Source organism: Myripristis murdjan, chromosome 6, assembly GCF_902150065.1.
Source record: "Myripristis murdjan chromosome 6, fMyrMur1.1, whole genome shotgun sequence".
NCBI lineage: Eukaryota > Metazoa > Chordata > Actinopteri > Holocentriformes > Holocentridae > Myripristis > Myripristis murdjan.
The window spans coordinates 5,716,005-5,741,546 of NC_043985.1; the positions used below are offsets into that span (position 1 = coordinate 5,716,005).

The window sequence follows — 25,542 nt, forward strand, 5'->3', positions numbered from 1 at the left end:
TGCTGCGGTTTGACATATAACCTGGAGCAGCGGGTGACGTCACCGCCGCTCACGGACCTGCACGCATAGCTGACTGACGGGCTTCTTTGTGACGTCACAAACCTGCCCTAACTGTCTGCTGCAGCGGGAATCGAGCACGCAGGTGATGAAGGATGGCTGGCCTCCACTGATGAAGAAAAAAGTTTGGAGTGCAGAAGCAGAAACTTGTTCTCTCTCTCTCTCTCTCTCTCTCTCTCTCTCTCTCTCTCTCTCTCTCTCTCATACACACACACACACACACACACACACACACACACACACACACACACACACACACATCACATCACATCACAGGTCATTTACACATTGTCCTCCAAATGTGCCCTAATTTTAGCAGACATGCAAACACAGGTGTGCATACATACAGACACACACACACACACACACACACACACACACACACATACACACACACTGCCATATATACACACCACCTACTTTTTGTTATTATGTGAGGCATGTTGTGTGTTTCTGTTGCTGTGGTTTGTAGCAGTAAAAGCAGAGAGAGCACAGTTTCATCAACTATTGAACTGAACATTTTTTTTTGCCTGACTCTCTGTTTGACTGACAGTTTTATTGATCACTAAGAGAGCAATGACTTGGAATGAAGTTGGTTCAATGTTAAAAAAGTAGCTTTGATGTGGTTAAGCTACATTTTGTCACTGTATTGTAGCTTAGCTTGCTACATGTCTCTGGTGGGCATTTTCCAAGTAGCTTGCCCAACACTGCGAGGATGTAATAAATACTGTTAATTTGATTTTGTAACCATAAAATAAATGCTAAAGTAAAAAAAAAACAAAAAACAAAAAAACAAAAAACAAAAAACAAAAAACAATTCATGCATATCTGATCTCAGAGAATAAAATTAGATTTATAAGTCATAGGATATACATTGCGCTAGTTAGGCTGTCTTAATAGCAGCCAGTTCTCACGTATTTCTAAATTAATAAAATGCTGGATCATGTACAACGTCTTCAGTGATGTTATAATATTTTTCTCCTGGCAGTGAAGTAAACTATAACATTAACCCGCAATCAATTAATTATAAGGGATATAACTTTTTTATTATTACGGTATCGGATTACAGAAAGCATTTTAATATCTGGCAATTTACTAACACAGTATGGACCAATATAGAGGGACATTTCAATAAATTTTGATCAGTTATTTCATTATCAGTTGGTTAATATATCAGTTGCTCAAAGACCCCCTGTTGCTGAAAACCATAAAATGTGCCACACTAAATTAATGTGTTCCCGTAGCTGAGGATGTGTGTAGTAGCACAGAATTTCTTAAAAAAAAAAATAATAATATTAAAATAAAAAAACATTTTTAAGTATGGAGTTTTGTTTTATTTTCTTTTTTTGAAAGATTAACTAAAGACAATGTTCAGTCTGCACAGGGCGCATTTCATCTTGCCTGTCGCTATGTGTTGGTGAAACACAGCTTTCAGACTGGAGTAATGAATGCTGTGGAAGGATGCCTTTTTCTTGTTCTTTCTTGTCAGTGAAAAGAACTTTTCTTGTTACCGAGAGTGGCAGTTCCCTCCTTGACTATTTTTTTTTTTTCTTTGCAGAGAGCAGCCTTGATGAGAAGAGAAGGTGGCATCAGTGGGATAAATGGCACCGGAGAAAGACCACTACACCAACCTCAGCTTCGTCAATTAGGATTTTTAAGCCATCTGAAGTTTGTGTGATTTCCAATAAAAAGACTGAATACCGTTCTGGAAGAGTAATGAGAGGTTGGCTCTGTCAGAGGTTTACTCAGGCAACCAGCATAACAATTCACTGCAGGACGTGTAAACCATCTTCCCTCTCACCAAATCAATTCTTATTTTGTTCCCCAAGTCAATATTCTTCTTTTTTTTTTTCCAACCACTTTATTTCTTGTGCCTTGCTTCCAGAGGGTTAAATCAAATTCACATCATTCATTGACTCCAAATCCTAACGTGAGATGATGCACATGTGTTTGAGGCATGAAGCTGATGCTTTTATCCAAACTGACGTATAAAGAGCAGGCAGAGCTTCACGATCTTGCTCCAGGGCACTTGGTGGAGACACAGGCTGTTGACGAAACTGAACCTTTGATCGTCCACTTGAGGGTCAGGAAAGGTCATTACATCACTTGCTCTGGTGCCAAACTTTGCTGCCACTAGGATTAGTGAAGTCAATGGGACAGGCATGGAAAAACCCCACTATAAACCGCTATAACTGTCATTTTAACTTTTTTGGACAGGAAAGAGATGCAAATATATGACAAATCACCCTTGGCATAATATAGGCTGGTGTTTAGAGATTCAAGATGTGCATTGACTTGTAATTGGTCTCAAAAGATCATGAGTCTAAGAAAATGTACGTAAATCAATACATCAAACAAGAATAATATAATAAATTCCCCATAATTCAGAAGCTTGGTTAGGGTAATATAACCTGTTCAGCTAATTTGATTTACTGGTATCTTAGTGCACAAAAGGAGAAGGGGCAAACCCATTCCTGACAATGCCAACCACACAGTATTCTTCCACACTTGACGCCACTTCTGGCTCACAGTACTACACAGTGACGTAACGTCCTTTCCTTATCATACGTTCTTTGTCAGCTACGGGACAGTCTTTAATAATCAGACCCACCCCTCCCACAGACTGTCCTGCCCCTGCACGGCCCCCATCTCAATGCACTCGTCCAGTCCACCTTTATACTATACTAGCAGTGACTTTGTTTTACAGAACTGATTTACTCATCTTTTGTTGCAAGAGCCTCTGAGGTTGTTAGAGGGTCTCTTAATTTTATAAGTCATTCTCTGTCTGTCTGTCAGCAGGGAACAATGTCTGCTACACTTACACAACATGACATAACATGCATCTTCTTCTACTGTGTGACTTCTGCATCTTCTCTGTAGCTGTGTCCCAATTCAGGGTCTGCATCCTTCGAAGTCCGGGTCCTCCTAAGTCCGCGGCCTTCGGAGGACCCGGACGAATGCATTCGGACGAAGCGTCCTCCCCGTCAACCAAATGGGACGGTCTAGCCTTCGGAATATTTCCTGGTCGGGTAACCGCTGTTACCATGACAACAAACTCCGGAGACAGAAGTATAACGTTTCTTTCCGTCAGACAAGACAGAACAGTAAAGAAAGGGGTTTTGGTTTAACATATATGGCGTTGGATCTTCAAATGAGTAAAAACCAAATATTTTATAATAGTGAAATCTGAATTTAGATGCCGCCGTAGCCGTTTCAGTTGACTTTTTTAGACTGAGCAGCAGCACGCAAAGCATCTTGGGATACGGGAGCCCGAGAAGGATAGTCGCGGTGCATCCCCCGAATCGGCCACCAACGGCTGAAAAGGAGGCCGCATTTGAAGTGCGCATCTGAAGGATCCTTCGGCTTTGGATGAATTGGGACAGGCCTTCGCGCAGTGTTGTGACGTAACTGGCCTTCAAATGCCGACTTCGAAGGATGCAGACCCTGAATTGGGACACAGCTTGTATATTAAGAATGTCAACATACTCCACCGGTCAGCAGTGAGTAGGAATATCACATTTCTAGCGGCCACTGAGAAAGACAGACAAGAAAACCTCGCTACTTCTCCTAAATGTCAAATCCTTCATTGCCATCGGTGCTCAGAGGTGACAGCCACTGCTTGTTTCTAAATATTTCAAACCTATTGACAAAACAATAGCAACATAAAATGTGATAAAAATATTTCACTATAAGGGCTGGAAATAATGTGCGCAATAATATTACTACTGATGCAATAACTTTATCGTGTTCTTATTCTCATGAGCTATTACATTAGTCAATACTATTAATATGCTGCACCATCATGAAGCAAGAAATGCGAGTTAATGTCATGCAGTATCAAAGAGGAGTGTAGGCACAACGGTATAAGTGTATTTAAATTCATGTTTCTCCCATCAAACAGTTTCTCATTTTTCTTTTCCAGGCATGTTGACTTAAATAGATAAAACTGGATCCAGATCCGTGGACTGGAGTGATAATAATAATTTCAAAGAACAATTCTCATCATCACCAGAGTGTGTGGGGAGTTTCAATTCCATCACATTCAAGTTGTTCCAAGAGCAGGTTGAGCCAAAGATTGTGCTGGTAGAAAACAGCGCTCAGATGCTTTGCTCTCCGAGAGGCGTCACGTGTTGCCAGAGTCCATGATAATCAAAAGGCGCCGGCAAAAAACAATGAAACTGGGTCTTCCAAAGGCGGGAACCTTCAGAGGAGACAAGCTCAGCTTATTAAGTCTTAAGGATCTATGTATGTGGTTGCCTTGTGGGACACTTTAGCGCATGCAGGGAATGCTGAACAGCTCAACGCTCTGGATCTTTCACACCGTAACTCAAAGAGACACGGAACAAAGCACACATTCAAATAACTGAACAATTACCAAGTCTGCCACTCCTGTCAGCATGTTTAAATATGATCTGCCTCTTTCTGCTTTACGTGATGGGCGTCTGCAAAACCTGACATAAGCAAATTGTCTGGTGTAGGGACATCTGTGTCCAGTGTTTACAATGGTAGAACTGTGCCATGCTCGTCCTGTGTGCTCGCATGTTTTCCCTTTGTGATTCGTGTCGTGTTTTATTCAGTTCAGGTGCTAGTGGAGCCACTGAAGCACAGTGGGTCTGCTTACAAAGGCCGCTCTGATCATCGCATTAAAACTGTATGTAAAAGAACATCTGTCTTATCAGTCTGAATCACAGAGTGGGGCTGCCACATGAGAGACTATCCCATCCACTGTAATTAAGACAACAAAGAACAAAGATGTGCCCTGTTCTGGTTGTCTGCTATCGCCGCAGACAGGAAAACCTTCTGGTCCACAGGAAGTGTCTCCTAACCAGCAGTGAGCGAGCCCTCCATGTAAAGAAAGCTCCACTCACCCTTGTTAGATCTTTTGCTTCCCTTGTCCTTTTGGTATCACACACCCGGCTGCTAAACATGAGTGTGTTGCATGAAGTATTGCTGATACCATATTGCATCACTTCTGTATTCTGAAGTCAGGTAATGTTCAAATAATTACATCCCTTGCTGCTGTAGGGAGCATACCAACATGCAACATCCAACATCCATTTTTAATAGCATTAATCACAAGGTAGTCATGGATTAATCGTATTGAAAATGTGCTAAATTGCTCGCTTAACTTTCAGCGGTGTATTCTGGAAATAATCGCCGTTCTATAAGGGGGTTTATATGACGGATTCCCCAGTGCAATCTGTGTGATGTTTTTCAGGCCGTTGTCTTCAACATCACTGACAGTCCATGACAATCCACTTAGCAGCTGCTCCTGCTGCACCCCACAAGTGTGATTTGACGAGCACCACTGACTGGCACACTGCTAACATCGTTGGAGGTACTGGCGTGGGAAACACAGTTGGCGTTTAGGTGTTTTTTTTTTTTTAAACTTGTTGCTCTCCAGGACAACACTGCAGCGTCGCGGTGTGTCCGTATGACTTTATGTCTATTACGTTTTCAATCAGGAGGCTTCTTAAAAGACGACTGCAAGGCTGAACATTACGTTACTTTTCTAATTAGGCGTTACGGCCCTCAAATTAATCACTAACTATGCATTAATGCGTTAACTTGGACAGCCCGTCACATGGGACAGTAGTGACCTGACGCCTTACATTTTATTTTATTGTTATTATTGTTTTTAGCACTTTATTTGACAGCAACAGTAGAGAGAGACAGGAAAGGCACTGGGAGAGAGGGGATGACATGCAGCAAAGGGCTTCAGCTTGGTTTAGAGCCCAGGCTGTTGTTGTTACCTTTGATATGTGGCTCGCTCTCTACCAGTAAGCCGCCGGAGAGCCCAACATTTCTCAGTAGAATATGGAAAGAGTCTCCAGCCATGGCAAATGTGACCGCTTTAGTTTTGTCATGCTCCCATTTTGTCATTATTCGTGTATTAATTAATAATATATGCATAATAAACACTGATGATGATGATGCTGTACCATACCTACAGTGCAATGGAAAACTCTACAGGGTCTGAGGCCTCACAATACAGGCAGGCGTGATGCAACCCTCGCTGTGATTTGCTCTGAAAGCCGAACCACTGCTTTACTCCAATTGCTGGCAGGGCTCGTTTTTTTGCAGCTTGTCAAAAAAAAAAAAAAGGTGAATATTTTTCCTAATTGGGGGATTAATCCTTCAGTCAGAGTCACCATGACAGCAGATAGCATGTGTGGGAATTTGACTTGTATGCTCTTCACAGCTCACGCGGTTGCTAATATAAGTGGTTGATGGTATAACCTGCAAGACTGATGAGCTCCCGTCTAATTGTCCTTCTGGCTTCAAACTGATGGCACACTTAGCAGTTGCTGGACTCCTCAGACGTCTCAAACCCCTACTGTCTTATCGCTTTTGATACATATTTGTATTGGTGCAATTAGACTATGACATACCGACATATAGAATGCGCTGTTCCTTCAACTCTGACACACCCACAGGTGGGGGTTTGTCACTGTGCATCTGTGTTTCGCTCAGACCCACAGAATTTTAGTTTAAATTCTAGTGGAGATCTCAAGGTTTCCAGAGATACCAAATAAGCCCTGCTGAATTACAGAGAAATGTGTATAAAATGATGCAAATGACATCTAGATATTTTCTATTTGATGTAATGCTGCAGACATAAAACAGTAGCACTGTGGGTTTGAATATTTCATTCAGTACAAGTGTGATGTAGCTCCAGCAGATATATCACAGCTGTACAATATGGAAAGAAAAATTCTTACTTTGAAGCTACTTACTGGCAAATTTAAGGGAAAAGATTTTAAAGTGATAATTTCCCCTGGTTATGGAATTATTATTATTATTATTATTATTATTATTATTATTATTATTATTATTATTATTATTACCATAACGTTTTTCTTTTTACGGACAAGTCCGTAAAGTTATTGTGCGTAAAAAGAAAAACGTTACGGTAATTTACTTAGGACATAATGAACCTACACCACCTATTATTATTATTATTATTATTATTATTATTATTATTATTATTATTATTATTATTATTATTATCATTAGTGATGGTAGTGGTAGTAGTAGTAGTAGTAGTAGTAGTAGTAGTAGTAGTTGTAGTAGCAGTAGCAGTAGTGGACGTAGTTGTAGTAGTAGTATTAATAGATTAAAAAAAGACAGATAAATAATAAATAAGATTTTTACAGTCCCACAGCACAGTGGCATGAGGTCATACTTGCAACAAAGAAAAAAAAATCCTCCTCAAGGCTTTTAGCACAAAAGGCTCTTGAGCTTGAGGAGCACTTTGGGAAGAGGCGCTTGAGAGTCCATGGCTCCTAAATGGATAATTGTCTCTTTCTTCCTCAGATAGATGGCTGCATTGCTCTGACGTCTGTCTCACTCTCTCCCTCTTCTCTTCCAGCCCAAGATGACTTTGTCATAATTGCTTTTGCCAACAGAGGTGAAAGTGGATATCTGACTCATTAGACACGGACGCTCAGCCACCCCCCTCTACCAGCCGCACCCCCCTCCACCCACCTCCACTCTGGCCATATTTGATATCATCATATATCATCATTTGATCTCATCTCTAAACGTTCACTTTCTGTATGGAATAAAGATTGCACTACTTTCCAGCTCTTCAAGAATGAATATTTATCTAAACATTAGAAACCAACACACAGCCTACTGCTATTTCAAAATATCTGTCATGACAATATGGCTTGAAAGAGATTTTTTTGCTAATACAGTAGAACTAAATTAACACTTCAGCAACTTCTTATTGGCACAAGTTAAGATATTTCAAGTGAGAGTGTTTTTCTCTACCTGTTTGGCTGTGCAGCGACATCTTATATAAAAATGTGGGCAGAGGAACTTTGGCCATCACATCTCTGTTGCTCTCTCCTCTGGTATACCAGCTTTTTTTTTGACTGCCTTCTTCAGTCCCACTTTCAAACACCTTCCTGCAACCCAATATCTCTGTTTGTCAGCTTTTGTTCTATTCATCTTTCCAGGTGACATTTCAGAAAGGTTTTATCAAGAAAAAAGAGGAAAATAAAGTATTGAGGGAGGAAAAAAAAATCTGTCAAAAGCATTTGAAAAAAATGTTGCCATGTCAGAAGGAGACAATGAGAGGTGGCACTGTCAAGAGAAGCAAACTCACACAAACTCTTTTAAACAAAGGTTGGGCCCCAAAAAATAAGGGTCTTGACCAGTGCTTGACTACAACAAAAAGGTGGAAATTAAAAAAAAAAAAATCATGACTAAACTAAATTGACCTCCATCATTTACAAAACACCACATGCTATCAAAATACAATAATGTAAATAATGTAATTAATTCCTGTCATTTATTTATCTTAAAGAAGAATCATTGATACATATGGAAAATGTATATACTTCACATTTCTGCTTATCTTTTCCCAAAGCCAGCGGTTGTGTTTTATCATTTTCCCTCCCTTTTCAAGCTTTCTTCACACCAGTATTCCTTCACCAGAATAAAGTTGACACATTATTTTTCCTAAAAGCTAGGGCACTGCTGTGTTTTGATGACTTGCAATTGAGGGGGAGTGAAACGGTCTCTCTGCTGGAGAATAGTTACAGGGGAAAAGTTTGAATTACCATGATTTACCAATGTAACATGAGGGTGAATTCTAATAAATGGACCACACATTCAAAATCACTGGTGTTTGTCCCTTAACACACACTGTGCCACATCCCAAGTCCTTTCCCAGATCCCAATAACTGTGGAAGGACATTAGCTGACACTCTGAAATTGCATTTTGCAGCCAGCATAGACTTTAGAAGAGAACAAGGAGGAAGAAAGATGAAAATTCGATTGAAATGGATGTGACAAAGTGCACTATGAATGTCTATAAATGAGATTTTGACTGACACTAAACACAATCTGGAAATGGGTGAAATGACTAAAACATAGCAAAATTATTCAAAAGACCAAGACAGCGCTGAGACTGCTGCCAGAATTCACCCTCCCCTAGACCCCTGCGTACTCATTAGCCTTTGCAAAGCTGGAGACATAACATGTGCTATTTGAAGATTATTTTAATGCAATGCACACCTTAAGATGTGCATTGAAGATACCACAAGTGCATACATATGTAGTATGGGTGGCCCCAGTCAGAGCCTCTAACCCCGGCAGTGTTAATGCCTTGCTCTACCCATTCAGCTACACAGGACTAGTGGTTTTTGGCGTGGATAGGAGGCTCCAGTGGATTATGTGCTCCACCTGCCAACACTGTCTTTTGATCAGGGGCCAGGTAATATCAGACAATCTACATTAATCTCACCATCTCTATCTCTCCTTAGTTCCCTTTCTGTACCCGGCCTCTCTTCTGACTGGGTTGTTATCAGTCTGAAGGATAATTATGCCTTATGGGATTGCTGTAGGCCTTCCTCTAAGTTGTCAAAAGTTGGAGAGAGGCAGATCAAACGCCTTTGAAACACCAGGGAAAATAAGGCTAATCTGCGCTCTGCCAGAGACAACAACCTTTGTTAAAGATGCTTTGCTTTCTTTTGACCCTGAAAAAAAAAAAAAAAATGTTCCTTCAGATTCAGAGTGGAGTTTGAAATCATAGACATCCAAACTGATCGACTACAATAGCAGAAAGAGCCATTACACGGTTGTAGGTGTGAAGAGTTAATTTCCAGAATACTATAACCTGATGTTTGTCATTCGATAGCTCTAAAACAAAGCTGGTCCGGTCATCAGAGTATTTGCTAGCCAGGTTTTGAGTTAGAAGCCAGAAATCTGAGTTGCTGGCAAAATAATTGTTGTCACTGGTATTAATCCACAACCCTGTCAAACCCACACAGATATATTATGGTCATTTTGCGCAATGGGACAGTAAAAATATTACTTATTGCGCCTTTTATTTATTTATTCTATCCTTTAATAAGTGCCATAATTTTTGTTTTAAATTGTGTGCTGTCAATCATTTTGTATGAGTTGTTGTCATCAGACTAAAAATGGAGAACTCTCTGTACATATGTACGCTATATGAACATATATATGTTATGCTATATGAACATATGGGGCCACACCTCTTAATCACTGAGTTCAGGTGTTTCATTCAGTCCCATTGCCACAGATGTATAAAATCAAACACCTAGCCATGCAGTCTGCCTTTACAAACATTCTAGATATTCCATGATCAGCTGCAAGTGGCAGACCACGTAAAGTTACAGAGCGGGGTCCACGGCTGAGCAGCCGCGTGCAAGCCTCACATCACCGAGCACAATGCAACACCAAGCTGGACTCTGGACCGGTGGAAACATGTTCTGTGGAGTGACCAATCATGCTTCTCTATCTGGCGGTCTGATGGACAAGTCTGGTTTTGGGGAATGCCAGGAGAACGTTCCCTGCCTGACTGCATTGTGCCGATTGTAAAGTTTGGTGGAGGAAGGATAACGCTGTGGGCTTGTTTTTCTGGGGTTGGCCTCAGCCTCTTACTTCCAGTGAAGGGAAATCTTAATGCTTCAGCTCACCAGGACATTTTGGACAAATCTCTGCTTTCAACTTTGTAGGAACAAAGTGGTGGTGGGAACTTGTGGTGATATCACAATCTTCAATCAGATGATTGTGACGTCACTTGTGGTCACAATCACGTCACAATCATCTATCAGACGATTGTGACGTCACTTGTGGTGATGATTGTGACAACGATTGTGACCTCAATCACTTGTGGTAACGTCACAATCAATCAGACGATTGTGACATCAATCAGACGATTGTGACATCAATCAGACGATTGTGACGTCACTTGTGGTGACGTCACAATCATCAATCAGACGATTGTGACCTCAATCAGACAATCACTTGTGGTGACGTCACAATCAATCAGACGATTATGACATCAATCAGACGATTGTGACGTCACTTGTTGTGACGTCACAATCATCTATCAGACGATTGTGACATCAATCAGACGATTGTGACGTCACTTGTGGTGGCGTCACAATCATCAATCAGACGATTGTGACCTCAATCAGACAATCACTTGTGGTGATGTCACAATCAATCAGACGATTATGACATCAATCAGACGATTGTGACGTCAATCAGACGATTGTGACGTCACTTGTGGTGGCGTCACAATCATCAATCAGACGATTGTGACCTCAATCAGACAATCACTTGTGGTGACGTCACAATCAATCAGACGATTGTGATCAGATTTTGGAGTGTGTCTGTGGGAATTTTTGCCCATTCATCCAGAAGAGCATTTGTGAGGTCAGACACTGATGTTGGACGAGAGGGCCCAGCTCCCAATCTCCATTATAGTAGTGATGTCACCACAAGAGGTGATGTCATCACCATCCACCATAGACTGGGCCCTAAAATGTTAGGGTGAGCTTTTGTACCCACATCACGTGATACTCCAGTGTTTTCACATGTTTGAACGGGTACTGCTCTTGCTCCCTTCAAAAGATGGACTATATTATGCAGGTCAAGAGGGGAGACCAGAGTGCAGTCTCGCTTGCACAGGAAGGGCTCACTGGGTTCAAAGATAACAGAATATTTGAAAAAAGGAAGACAAGGCCGTCTTCATTCGTCATTCTGTAATTATAAAAGCCTTTTTTTCTGAGACCACCCCATAAGTTGGGGTGTAGCTGCCCTCATCAGGGTGGACTGTGTCTTGTTTTGCAGCTGAACTCCTCATGTGTGGCTGACTAATGAACAGGGAATGGTGGCCTATACAAGGAGGGCTCTCCATTAGCAAAAACAAAGTCAGCTGTTATTTCCGCCAGGGATTCATCTGCTTAGTGCTGTGATCTCCAGCAGGAGTAAGTCAGCATGGGACTCCGCAACATGCCTCAACAGACTGGCTGCGAGGTGGCTGAAATGAAGCGTAAATCTGTCTGTAAAGTTGTTGATTTGTGAGTAGCCACCCTAGTGGGAATTTTATTCTGCAATCATGGCGCAACTTTTCATTAGATGAAAAATCCATTCTAACTCTGTTAAAAATAGCTACATGTCTTTTGCATTTCTGGGCTTATATTTGGTTGTTTAGAGGTGTAATTTTCATGTTCTTGCAGATAACCATCCAAATGTAACTAACATTTTGCTCAACTATCCAAAATATTAACAGTAAACTTCAGGTTTTGATGTCAGTCATTCAAAATCAATATTTTTTAATAATAGCCTCAGAAGACATTAATGCATTGCAGCCACAGCTTGTAGCTTTGTGGATAGATCATTGGATAATGTGTAAAATGTCTTCTTTGATTTGGGGTTCACCTTTGGGCATAGTGGAAAGGCTTTCTGGAGGTAGGTAAGGCTAAACAAAAAACTAAATTACAACACCTTATCACACAGTAACTCAAGGAATGCAATAAACATTATCCCTCATAAATATAATGCACTGTATGACTGTCTGTATGACTATCAATTTTTCCTCACAGAGCAAGTCCATATTTCTTTTTATTTAATAGCAGTTTAATATCTTATTGAGGACTCAATCTTTTTCTGTTTTCCTCCGCTCGGGAGACTCAGAGGTCAGGGTCAGCTGCACAACAGTTGCAAGAGATTCAATGTTTTATCAAGGACAATTCAACAGGGCAGGTGCTTGCTAACATGACGGCTCTGAATCAGAGAAACAATCTTTCAAATTACTCTGCTAACCTGCCCTGCGAACGCCGTGCCCTCTCAGTTGTTGAAGCTTTCATGTGCTCAGCGAATGCACTAATCTCTCCTTTACAGAACGCACGTTCCAATCTATTTTCCCCACTCCAAATCAACCCAAGTTCATTTTATCTTAAAGCTGCTCTCTTTTGTCATGGTACAAATATGCGGGAAAGCTTCTTCAAAGGCTACCTGTAATTTTTCAATCCCAGAAACAACGTTTGGAACCTGAGCACACGCTGTCCCGAGCAAGGAACAGCTGTTCGGATGAATCTTTAATGCACACCCACACTAGGCTCTCACCGCAGTAGATTTCAGACGTGGGAAACTTTTAATTGTTTGAGGCTGCCGTCAGTTAGAAGGCTTGAGTTCTCCTGAATAATTTACTGAATGAACTTAACTGAAGCGATTTCACTAATTTCCCTGCAATATCTGAGGAGTTGTCTCATTTTACCTATACCAATTGCTGCCTCTGTTCCTCACCATTTATTTTGATGCATAACTTATCATTTCAGCCCAAAACATTGTGACAGATTTTGCAGAAAATAAAATAGCTGAGCACTCCCAAAGTTGGCTGAAATTCTAGCACCAAACCAAATTAGTGTGGTTTGTTTTTCTGTTGGCACCAGTTGCTGTTTCAGCTGCGTGTCATCAGAGCTCACTTCACAGTAAGATGACAAAATGCTTCACCATCAATCCAACTTCACATACTTTAGCACTTTTAAAATGGCAATTAGGCAAACTTCAAACTCACATCTCATAATCATAAACTCTTACCAGCCTGACGTTGTCAAATTTTATGTTGATTGCGGAAAGGTTTATTCTGATGGCTTTGGGGGCTGGCATGAATCCTTGATCATAAATTGTGACAGTCTAAGGGGAAAAAACAGAAGAAGAAATATATAACTCAAAGGACCACAATGAATTTTCGCCCACACAGTCTCTCCAATGAATTGTCTAGCCATTTGAGACAGAGGTTTAAATGTTCATTTAGACTTCATCATCCGTCTCTCTCACAACAGTTGCATCCTCGGTTGGATGCTGCTTTTCACTGAGCGATCCTGCAGAAAACAAAGAGCTCATTGCCAAAACACTATGTCACCATATTGGGGGTAAAAAATGGCGGTTAAAAATGACATAAGTTCATCATTCAACATCAAAATACAGAGAGTCCAGACTAGTGCTGCAATCTTGTCAGCTCCAGACCTGAGTTACCCTTTATCCTTATTTTTGTGCTGCCAATTTTGTAAAGAGAAAGTGGCACTTTTTCCAAAAAAAAAAAAAAAAAAAAAAAAGTGCATGTCTCGATTTGGAACAAAACTTTAAATAAGACTTCACCTTTTACTGTATGCAACCTCCACAATGGCATCAGAATCAGAAATACTTTATTGATCCCTGAGGGGAAATTGTTATTATCCAGTATGAGACACAGGACAAGAACTGTGCGTACATAATAATATATTTTTAATGAAAATTTCCCCATACATAATGTGATTAAATGGATAATGACACAATTTAATTGCAGTAGTAGTAGTAGTAGTAGTAGTAGTGCACAGTAATTATATAATTTTGTTTACACACAGGTCTATCCACTAGAATAAGACCATTGTGTATTAAAGTGTTAAGAATTCCTCATTTTTAAACTAAGGAGGTAAAATCCTAAAGCAAACAAAACTAAAAAGCTTCATAAAAAAATCTCCAACAGCAAACATTCAAACCAAGTGTCCTGCAGCAAATCTCAGATGAATTTGTCAAATACAACATCGGATTATAGTAAAATAGCTGTGGCTGGATCTAAACAGCTTGGATGTGATAAAAGTCATGTTGTATGTTGCGTGTTCTGTCTTAACGCAGGAGGCTAAATTGCCGGCGTGAGCGGGGCTGCTGTCTCAGAGCCTGCAGCCCTCATCAAAAGAGAATTCTGGTACAAGCAGATGGCCAAGTAGGCTTTGCTTACTTGTTTAAAAGTAGACAGCCCACCCACCTTCCATATTTTTCACACTTAATTTTGTCAAGGGGAAAGCTGAGAGGGGCACAGAGAGGGAAAGGCAGAAAATAAACGGGCAGATGCTGGATTTCACTCTCAGTTTGCTCAACAAGGCGGAAAGATATTTTGTGAGCTTAGACTTATAAGCTTTTAAAGGTTTTGAGTGTTGCACAATTTTTTTTTTTTTTTTTTTTTTTTTTTTGGTTTTGTGGTGGTATTTTTCGTAAGGAACCTTTCATAAGGAACGTGTGCAACAGTTTTGCTGGCTGGAATGACACAGATGCTTGATGCTCAAAATCTCAGACCTGCTCTCCTCCCAGATAGAAACTCATCATTTCAAACTCATGATCTGTGAGGCTATGTGCCTTGGCACAAGTGATTCTATTTATTCTTTACCAGTGCTTCTCATCCTTTACATTTTATCTACCCGTATATCAACGCTTGACCGTGAGCTCCTTCGCCCACATGTTATACTTTAACTTCAATATGATGTCGTGATGGACAAAAGCTGAGATAAATGTTTTGAATGTTTTGAGTCCTTCCTCACTCGCTGTGATAGCCTTCAGTTATGGTTTCCTCAGTGAGAGACAGGAGGGACCACATACCAGCAAAAGGACTGGACACTGACTGACTGTACACTGCAAAAACATAAGGGACACTTCTCATCAAGTACACTGATCAGGTGAGTTCAGGTAAAAGCCATAATTCCTCACTGACCTCCCTTCTACAATCTACATCAGTCAAAGAATCAGACAAGTCTGAGAAGGCTTGTGAAACTTTCAGACAACTAACCTTAACCCTAACTGAATATCAGGAAGACGCTCCTGATATTTTGATGCATTCAGTGAATGCTCAGTCAAGGCCAGGGTTGATGACGACTCTGTGGCCAAGCCAAAGATAAAAATATCCTGGTGAGCCGTCCTTTATGGAGACTGATGGAGGTCCTTGCTGGCAGTAAATCCAGCCTACAAAAAAATGTAATTTCTAATTTTAAAGGCTCCATTAATTCTTGTCCGACACCTCTGCTGGTAGTAGTTTTGATGGGGGTCACGAGGAGAGCTGACATTAATAACAGCTGCCACATTACAACTCGACGCGTTGGTGAGAGCGCCTCAGACCCGTCCCGTCTGACAGTATCCTCTTGGAAATAACATATGATGCCATTAGGTGCTATTATAGGTCAACCCCCACGCAAACACATGGTGGCTGACGGAGAGCAACAGTAAATCACTCTAATCCAGCCGTGAGATGAAGGCAGGTTATTCCCACATCGCTGAGAGGACAGGGATTTGTGTCAGAAGCTGAGCTGCAGTTTACCAGCTTGAGTCATGATAAAAGCTCTGATAGAGCTGGGCTGCCACTCAGGAGGGCTGAGCCACAAATCTCTGATAACCTGCATTCTGCAAAGAGAAAAAAAAAACATAAGAAGCACTGCACGCCTCAGAGTGGACACAAAGGGATCAGGGATGCCGAGCCCACGGAGGAAATATTTGGGGCTTGGACCGGGGCTTGACTCTTTACTCAGTGGCTTTTTTTTTTTTTTTTTTTACATACAAAATCCCTACAGTATGTCTGTCTCATCCAGTGTCAAGCACATTTACCTTGACTGCAAACGAAATGACGTTAAACATCTGAGAGGCAGCCAAGCCTGTTTAGTGGTGAATTATCTTTTTTTCTTTCTCTGCTCTCGTACAGATCAGGATCATCGCTGATGCTGTAACACGCCTGGTCCCTCAAGCAGATATTTGACTCATTTCTCCCTCATCCTCTTCCTCCTCAAAACCACACAATCCTGCTCAGACACTCAGAGAGAAACTACAGTGTCTTCAACACAAAGTATGACTATTAAACTGCCATCAACTGAGACAGATTAAAAAAAAAAAAAATCACTAATAAACAAACCAGAAATGTGGAAAATGATGCCTGGAAGAGACAGTGTGAATGTTGAAAATGAGAGAGCTATAGAGACAGAGTGAGAGAGAGCCAGAGGGAGACTGGAAACCAAACAAGAGCCAAACTCTGAAGAAGTTGCTTGCTCCACATCACAGGAGGCAAAAGGAAAGCTGATTAAAAAAGTGAGGAAGAGGGAGAATTACATGCAAAAGCAGAGATGGGGAGGGGGGCAGGGAGCCGCATGAGCTTACCTGTCCAAGACGCAGACACAGACACAGATCTCTGCCTTCTGCCGTCGCTCCTCTGCTCCACTCATCTAAATCACTTCCATAACTCACACAGGAGGGGGAGAAGATAACCAGCTCTCACAAAAGTGGAGTAAACACTCGTCGTAATGGCAGCTGGCTGCTCGGTGTAGCTGCAGCGCTATCTCTCATCCTCGCTTCTCCTCCTCTGCCTCCTCCTTTTCTTTGATCTCTCTCTCTCTCTCTCTCTCTCTCTCTCTCTCTCTCTCTCTCTCTCTCTCTCTCTCTCTCTCTCTCTCTATCCAGTGGTCCCCCCTTCTTTCTCCATCTCTGCCACCCCCTCACTCTTCACAACAAGGTGTCACAGAGTGTGTCTGCACCCACTGCCTCTTATTGGCTCTCACTTCTCTTTCTCTCTCTCTCTCTCTCTCTCTCTCTCTGTTGTCTGCCTTAAAGAGGCAATGCATCACTGTGCCTCGCATCCCTGAAACCAAACCACAGCTTTGCAAGTAACTCTAGCTGAGAGGGAGAGGGTGGTGGTAGGGGTGGGGGTTGTAGTGCACTCACCAAAAGGCCAACAGTACGAACTGACACTTGTAAATTTTGAGTGGATTTGACCTTTAATGATCAGTTCAAAAGTTGCCTGGTACTTTAAAATGAGTGAAAGAAGGCCAGGAGTCAAACTGCCAATTTGCAATTATAATTAGTGCCCCACCCCTTAAAATGTAGATTATATATATTCTCCATGGTACCGTGTCCTCATGTAATATTCATATGGAGTCGGCATGAATCATAGATTAATAGCAGTATAACAGCGATGCTCCTGGTGAAGCGTTTGTGGTGTGAAGTGTTCTCAGCGTTGTTGTGTTTTGGCATCCCAAATGTGCTGCAGCTGTTTTTTTTTTTTTTTTTTGTGTTGTTGTTTTTTTTTTTATTTTTTTAAACTGGAGCGCCCTAAATCATTCAGATCACACCGTGTAACACCATGCGCCGACACAGCATCCCGCCTGTTACAATACGTCTCTCCATGAGTGTGTGCACGCTTGTCTTTGGGAGCATTAATCTAGTTCAAGTGCAGCTGCTTTGATCTGCGCAAAGAAATCAGTGATGAATGCTCTAACAGCTCCCTGCTTTCTGGAGAGACGTATGCTGTGTCTCTAGCAATCAATAGTGAGTTTATGGTGATTTTATTCTTCTTCATGGTATTTGTAATTCATGTTTTTTTTTTTTTTTTTTTGTTTTAACTTTATCTGTTTGTCAGCAGCAACATATCTCATGATTTGGCTGAAATCTGGTGCACAGGCAACCTTGCCTTGCCCATGGATCAGTTCACTACATTTTGGCAGTGAGGGTTGGGGGACTTTTTCTCTTTTTTGTTCAGTCATTTCTTTTCTTTTCTTTCTTTTTTCTTTCTTTCTTTTTTTTTTTTGTCATTTCATGATTACCCAAAACTATAATATTGCATTAATGTGCATTAATGTGCTGGTGAGAAGGCCTGACATTCAGGACTTCAAAGTGTGGATTAATGTGTGATTTGGCTGGAAATTCAAATGCAAATGAAGAATGATGTGAATAGATAGTTTGGTTTGCATTAAATTATTTAGATGCCATATTTGAATACTGACAAATTAAAAATAGGGAGATTAGATATGTTTAAAATTTTGTATATTGTGTATTTATATATTCTATACAGTTGGCTAAGGATGGTCATGTTGCTCAGTCAGTCAGCTGGTCCATCCATCCATGCACTCAACACTTTATTCCAAGGCAAAATATCTCAAAACCTGTTTGGCTGATTGCCGTGAAATTTGATAAGCATGTTCATGCTCCCCAGAGGATGAACCCTGAACTTTTTAGTGAGCCCCGCCCTTTCCTCTAGCACCACCCTCAGGTCAAAATGTCAGCTTTGCACACTAGATCCCACAAGATGTAATTGGTGGCTTGGCATGATATTTGTTAAGTGCATCTGTATCTCTTAATAAAATGACCAAGGAATTATTAAGAGTAGTCATGTTTCCCAGGGAATTAACCCTATCGATTTTAGTATCAGGATTGCCTTTACTCAAGCACCACCCTCAAGCCAAAATGTCAAATTTGCACATAAGATATTACAAATACTAATGAGTGAATTGCAGCGATATTTGGTGAGTGCATTCATACTCTCCAAAGCAAGATTACTCTTAATTTTGATGACCCCATTGTCATTCCTGGAGTGCCAAATGTCAAATTTGATATACTAAAATCTTTTGAGCACATTGCCATGAAATTCGGAAAGCACATTCCTGCTACCCACTCCATTAGCCCTGTTAACTGTGGTGACCTCATGCCCTTTCCTCTATCGCCACCATAGGGGCAAATCATACGAACCCCACTCTTTTCCTAGGTGCACCAAGCCAGCAGGGCACCAACAACAGGAGGGCAGAGAGGCAGCATGGTCACTGTAACATGAGCCTAAAGCAAAGCAGCCTCTGAGGCGCTCTAAATGCTAGAGCTCAAACCACTCAAACAGAAAATAGACATTAGTACCCAGCAGACCCATCAGTGCTTCCATATTCTATATATGCCTGATTAAAATCATTATGCACTTTATTTTGCCTTGGGAACTTAGATGTTGATTCTAATTTCGATATTATTCTCTCCAGAGCAACCTCATTAAGGGCGAAATTTCTGTGCACTGCAATCATTTCTCCGTCGGCTACTCTGAGTGGCAAACAACCTGAAACCATTAGCCGCTATGATGATGACTGACAGGCAGCTGACTATTGATACAACAAGGGAGGCAATTATACATCAGGGGCCTCATGTGTACTTTAGATATTCATGTGTACTTTGGCGACCAGTGGAGCTAATTTCATGAATGCATGAATAAATCAATTAAAAATTGATGAGCTGATGCAAAGTCCTGCTCAAAGACATCCATGGGTGACTGGTCTCTTGGCATACAGCACTGCCTTCTTCTATCTGGAATATGAATATGGATATTGGAAAAATAATGAAAAAATCATAACTGGGAGCGTCAGAAACTGCCTTCATTGACTGTTTTTAAAACTTAAAGTTGCCCCGACAGTATTTCGGGGGGTTGACAGACGACAGTTTTCGACCAACAGGAGTAGGGGAGGAGTGTGAAAAGGGAGAGAATTTTCTGCAGCAGTTTGACACAGTCCTTCCTCGTCACGCTGATAAAGGATGCAAATTATTATTTCCTCCATCTCATCTCGAATCAGAAAGAAGATCTTATCTCATTTAGCTGCCAAACAGAGTTACAACTAAGACTGTTCGGAGTATGGCAGGCCTTGCAGACAGACTAGTAAAGCACGAGCCATGAAGCCAGTCATTTCATATCAGCAATGCGACATATTGGTCTGAATCATAAATCAGTGAGAGAAATTTTAGGAATGTCAAGCACCTTAACAAAACTATTCTACTCTATCTGTAAGTCCATTCACTCTCAATTCCCAGCTTGCTCTCTATCTTTCGTTTATAAAAATACCATTAATTCAAAACTTGACGTAATGAATGATTAATATTGGACCCTGAGGTATGCAATGAGAGCAATGATTGTGCAAGGTAAAAAAGTCAATACTTTCCCTCATCTCCTCCATACATCATGAAATTTCCAATCCAGGAGGGAACTCAGAGGATCATACCGGCAGCTTTCCCCCCCTACACATCTCCAGTGGCTCTAGCAGTCACATTACATCAGCCCCACCACAACCTGAGCACCATCCATTAGCTTGTCAGAAACTTTGAATTGGAATTGATTCACCTAGCCGTAATTTTTCATCTGTCGAGATTATTTATTGCTGTGACAATAATGTTGGCGCGTTTGCGTTGGGTATTTGTTTTGATTTTGAGTCCAGAATTAGGATTCAGGGAGAGGTTTAAATGGCCCAAATGCTGCATTTGGATGCTGTTTGGCCATTTCTTCCAAGACACTGTGCATAGGGTTGCAAAGCAGAACATTTCTGAAACTTTCCATGATAGTTAAGCAGGGGAATTTGGGAAATTTGGTTTTGTCATAAGCAGACATGCATGCAAAATAATACAAATTTTAAAAATGACATGACTTTATTGACTGTCATTTATTTATGAGTGGAACTTTAACTGATGCTTTCATTGAACAACTACAAATCATGAAGGTTGAATGAAAAGTTGAATGAAATAAACATATTCCCTATATTCCCTATATAAGTAAAATGAAAGTATTTTCACTCAAGCTTCTCAAGCCCCTGGTTTCTGCATTTTTCTACATTTCTCCTCAATCCTTTACAGTTGATGCTGGATAAATGAACAGAAATAGGTTAGACGAATAGATGAGCACTCCTCAGTCAGCATGCTGAATCAAACTATAACCTGCATTCCTGCATGATAACAGAAAACTGGTGAGTAGAAGGCAGAAGGAACAGCATCACAGTGGAGCTCGCTGGCACCGTGATAGATAGCCTCTTAAATAGCTATAAACACATTTTGATTTATTTTTTTGCTAGGTAAACTTTAATACCATAGATCAAATATATTTCCCCCAGTAATAACATCAAATTTACTTGACTGGATGTCGTCTGTGGGCTCAAATGCTGCAGTGTGGCTTCAACATCCCTGCTGTAGTGTGCAGGACTCTAGAGAAGATCTGAGCTCCTCTGCAGCAACATGTTTTTTTTCCCCAACTACATTAATGTTCCCTGTTATAGCCTAACCTGCAGTTTTGCAAATGCTCAGTTTATTCCCATTAGTTCCTGCTAATTCCCATATATTCCCATTAATTCCCATGGAAAGTTTCCAACTTTGAAAATTCACGGAATTATGCATTCCTAACTGTGCATGAGTTGAGGCTGCTCTGAAGTCAGCTTTACAGGAGAATACATGTGTCATTTAGAATTGTGGCCCATTTACTTCAGTCTACATTAAAGTAACATTTCTTTCCATCCCCCAATTTACTCACTTTTCAAACACAAACTTTTAAACCAAAGTGCAGAAACAATGGCAATCTTTTAACATTTAACTTGTCCCAGCTAACACATGCACCCTAAATAAGAAAACATGGATGTCACATTGAAGTTCATACAGTAACGTGTTTGTGAAGGATTATTTCTTGGCAGAGACATCCGATTGTTCCTGTGGGTGTCATTTGACTGCCACACAACAGAGCTGAACATAATGTCGCACTCATATGAAAACAATCAACTAGGGAACAATGAAATAACAATTTAACAGAAGCTGACAAAAACCAAATGAGTCTGATGCCCATTGTGACGGACCGGCACGCTGCATGGAAGTAGTTTCTCGTCCTGTAAATGAATGAATGGCAGTGAATGGATTCTTCTGAAGGAAGGACAGCAAACCCTGATAACTCTGCTGTTCATGTGCAGACTTAGACCACTGGCACAAACTTAAAAAAAAAAAAAAAAGGTAATATCCTGTAACAGCTGGGACAGCAGCTCCTCTGTCATGTGAACTGTTTCTGTTCCATACACACAATATGACTGACCATTCTGCACCGTGCTGGCCACTTCCTGGAATGATGGAGTACAGGTGCAAACAGCAAACACTACAGGGTTAGATTCATCTCTGACTTGCACTTGGATCAATGGGATTTATGAGGTACAAAAAAACCCAATGCCAACCCAGTTTTGTGGCTATAAAAGTTGTCTTTACATTTGTAGTATTTTGCAGTGGATTAAGGTTGAGGTTGTCAGTTCCAATAAGATTTACCTTCCATCCACAAACTGAAGTCCTCAAGAATACAGATCATCATTAAATAAGCTGCTGTTTGTATGTGTAACCACACACCACTAGAGGTTTGTATCTTTAACCACTATTGTGACATACTATACTGTCGTAGTATAGTTTTTAACATTCAGTTAGCGTGGACTATAGGGTTCCTCCTGAGTAGAGGGCAGTTTTGAGATACTCATCATCAAAGCTTTGGCATCCCTGCTGGCGAAATTGGCACTGTGCGTATTTTGCAATTATTTGAATTTTTAAATATTTAACTGCACAAGGCTCTTTTATAAGATAAATAAATAACACCAACATATTGTAATGTAAATGTCCTGATTATGTGGATAACCTCATTTTGAAAAAGTGATTGCACTATAAAAGAGGCAGCGCACAATAGCTCCCAATTTAACTGCCAATCATTTTGCCGCTTGTACCATAATTACATGCTTGATAGGCATGAAGGACATCCGTTAATGTCAGTGTGGTTGGTGAAAAGGTGAACGCAAAGGTACGGGGTGAGCTAAAGGGAAATTCTGTCCCCCAGTCAGCTTCCCGGCTCCTGCTGTGTTTGTGTGCCAATCCCACAGAGCCAGGGTCTGAATATTTCATTGGTGTTAATCTGAAGCATTGCAAGAGATCCCAGTATGACTAAATATTCAATGAAGCGGTACTTACATTCCAGCCCAGTGGTACGGGATAAAAGGCATCATCATGGATGAGACGTGACCCGTTCCTCCTCACCTGGAGGACCAGCCAGCATTCCTCCTCTGTCGATTTCTCTGGGTCAGATTTTCTGGAGTGTGATAAATTATTCACCATTGATTTCAACACAGCACCACAAACAGTCAGTTAATAGTTGCGCAGCGGCAAAGCCTGATGTGCAAATATTACCGCTCCAGCACCTGGCCTTCTGAAGTGTCCTTGAGCTAGACATCGAATCTCTATGAACTCAGGAGGCACTGTTCTGGTGGGCGCCCTTTGCTTTGACCTCCCTGGAGGCTGGCAGGGATCAATAAAGTATCACTTTATTATAATGTTGGAGCAGTGAATCAGACACCTCACAGCAAGGACCCAGGTATGATTCCCTGCCCTGGCGCTCTCAGTTTTGCATTTTTGCATTTCCTCACACAGTCCTAACACATAAAAGTTGGGTGAATCAGTCACTCTGACTTACCCATTGCTATATCATTGTCTATCAGTGTTAGCCCTGTTTCCCTGCCTTCCACTCAATGCATGCTGGGATATAGGCTCAAGCCCCCCGATGGCCCGCAATAGGAATGAGCAGGTAAAAGGAAAATGAATGAATGACAAAATATGAATTATAGTACACTTCAAGAGGATCAACTGACTGTTTCCAAGCGTAACGCACTGCAGTCCTGCCTAAATTGAAAATATAACAACCTTAACCAAAGCAAAATATTATATTTTCTCATTATAATACTAGTCCTGTCTTCACAAAGCCAGACAGCAATTTATTTTCGGATTGCTCCTGTGCCCAGGAAATATATCAAAATCATTTATTGTGGTAACACTGTCTGGCCACTAATGAGTTTAGGTAGATTTGTTATGTTTGCTACTCAGTTAGGTTTACAAGTATGTTTCAAGGGTACAATAGGCAAACTTATACTGATGCAGTTTCAAAATTAGCCATCCAGTGATGATATAGGACATAGATTACACTACTTCTCCATATTACAACAGAAAACCAAAGGTTTCTCATATAGTGGGGGCAATGAAGGAGAAAAGGTCTAACAGTAACTTTGAAATAATTGGAGAATTTAGCCATGGCAACTTCATGCTTAAGATGGTCAAATATTTTATTGCAGGCTTATGCAGACCTCTTTAGTCCAACATGTTTGCTGAATTGTGTCATGATCAAACAAGAGTCCTCAAGAGACCTTTCAGTAACATATACAAAACCATCTGCTTATGTTTCTGGAACAAATCATTTGGATCAACCACTCCTCTGGTGATCAGTGTGAAGGGCCACTTGGAATAATTGAAATGCATTGTGACGGGGGGAAAAAAAGAAGAGCACCCAGCTAAGTGGAAATGAAGCATAGGGCATTCTTGTAGAGGATAAGTTTAAATTTGCATTTGAATAATGATGAATAATGAATTCCTCCTACTTGTTATTTTTACAGAGTGATGCAGTACCTGTGTTTCCTTTTCGGTGAAGCCATAATGAATAGTCGTGTGCCTACTGGCTTTGTTCAGGCTGCTTGCCATACTAAATTCAAGGCTTTTTCATTTATTTTTGAGTAATGCCACAGCATGTATATGATACAATAACCTGAGGGACACTATTACATCTTATCAACACTATGAGGTAATGATGCTTCCTAATTTTGTATAGCACCACTAATGAAACAAATATTTTAATTTATGTATTTTTCAGTCAAAGCAACCAGCCATCAGCTACAAATGAAGCATGCTGAAAACACAAGCTCTGTTTGTGACTTAGACGTACATTAAAAGTGATTCATCCCTGCTTAGGATCTAAATGAAAATGTCCTACAATAGGTTCCAATATGCTTTGGCACTGAACAGAAGAGTGGAAGTGAACTCTTGGGGGCTTGTTTGGACTGTAACCGGGCTTTGTCCACTCAGATCCTGCTGAATCGACATCTATCAATTATGGATGGAATAATTAGTTTTCACAAAAAATGAGTCCTTTCAGCACACACAAAAACCTGAGTTACATCTCATAACAGTAAAGACCAACATGTAGGGTATAATACCAGCACATGTATGTTTTTCTTTGATACTGTGGAACAACAGTGTTCTTTCACAGGTGTATAATTAGGTCATGAATGAATGAATTAGGTCATTTCCAGGTCTTCATAAGTTTTGAAACGTTTTAGAAACGCATGGTTGTAGTGTTCCAGTATACATACTAAATAAAACATTTTCTATAGTTTTAGACTGCCATCACCTGGAAAAGTATATATTTCCTCAGCCCTATGTTCCCTGAGCTCATTCTGCAAGGTATAAACTCTTGATAAAATTTTCTATTTGTCACTTTAATCAGTTATGTGTCGTGAGAGATAG

The 25,542-nt window shown here is 40.7% G+C and overlaps 1 protein-coding gene across 1 annotated transcript in view; it reads right to left on the reverse strand.

Moving 5' to 3' along the window:
* The window catches only part of LOC115360825 (alpha-1,3-mannosyl-glycoprotein 4-beta-N-acetylglucosaminyltransferase C-like), a 32,561-nt gene extending 19,068 nt beyond the window's left edge, over nucleotides 1-13,493 (reverse strand). Inside the window, 1 exon segment of the mRNA XM_030053974.1 lies at nucleotides 13,426-13,493. The gene's annotated coding sequence lies outside the window, so the exon portion shown is untranslated.
* Between the last annotated feature and the right edge of the window lie 12,049 nt (nucleotides 13,494-25,542).